General features: G+C 64.4%; 1 pseudogene; it reads left to right on the forward strand.

Moving 5' to 3' along the window:
• The first annotated feature begins 182 nt into the window (after positions 1 to 182).
• On the forward strand, positions 183 to 617 carry LOC109364700 (annotated as a pseudogene).
• The last annotated feature ends 12 nt before the right edge of the window (positions 618 to 629 follow it).

The following is a 629-nucleotide window of genomic DNA, read 5'->3' on the forward strand; positions in this document are numbered from 1 at the left end:
GCCTGCCCTGGAAAGGAGCTTCACTTGGACAGGAGGAGCTTCCCTCCCTGCCATCATCCCTAAACTACCCACAAATACCCACCCCAAGCCTACCCAAATACTCACAAACACCCCCTCAGCAGCCACGGCAGGGCCTTCAACTCTTGGCTCGTGACACCAGAGCGCGCTGAGACAGCTCGAGCCCTCAGCTCACTCTCGCCTCCATCTTGCAGAGTCACCCCCCGCCTCCGCCAGACATGTCGTGCTACAGCCCGTGCCAGACAGCCGCCTGCGGCCCAGCCCCGCTTGCCAACAGCTGCAACGAGCCGTGTGTCCTTCGTTGTGCCGACTCCAGCGTTGCGATCCAGCCCCCACCAGTCGTGGTGACGCTGCCGGGCTCAATCCTCAGCTCCTTCCCTCAGAGCACAGCCGTGGGATCCACAGCGTCCGCTGCCGTGGGGAGCTCTCTCAGCGCTGGCAGTGTGCCCATCGGTGCTGGGGGCTCCCTGGGCCTGGGGGGCTTTGGGTGGTCAGGGCTGGGCCGTGGGCGTCTGTGGGACTCTGGGACGTGGCAATCTCTTCTGCTAAAGCCCATGGATCACCTGCCTGTGCATGAGCACCACGGGCCTTGAAGGCAGCCCTGGAGCCAG

This window comes from Meleagris gallopavo, unplaced genomic scaffold (assembly GCF_000146605.3).
Source record: "Meleagris gallopavo isolate NT-WF06-2002-E0010 breed Aviagen turkey brand Nicholas breeding stock unplaced genomic scaffold, Turkey_5.1 ChrUn_random_7180001896808, whole genome shotgun sequence".
NCBI lineage: Eukaryota > Metazoa > Chordata > Aves > Galliformes > Phasianidae > Meleagris > Meleagris gallopavo.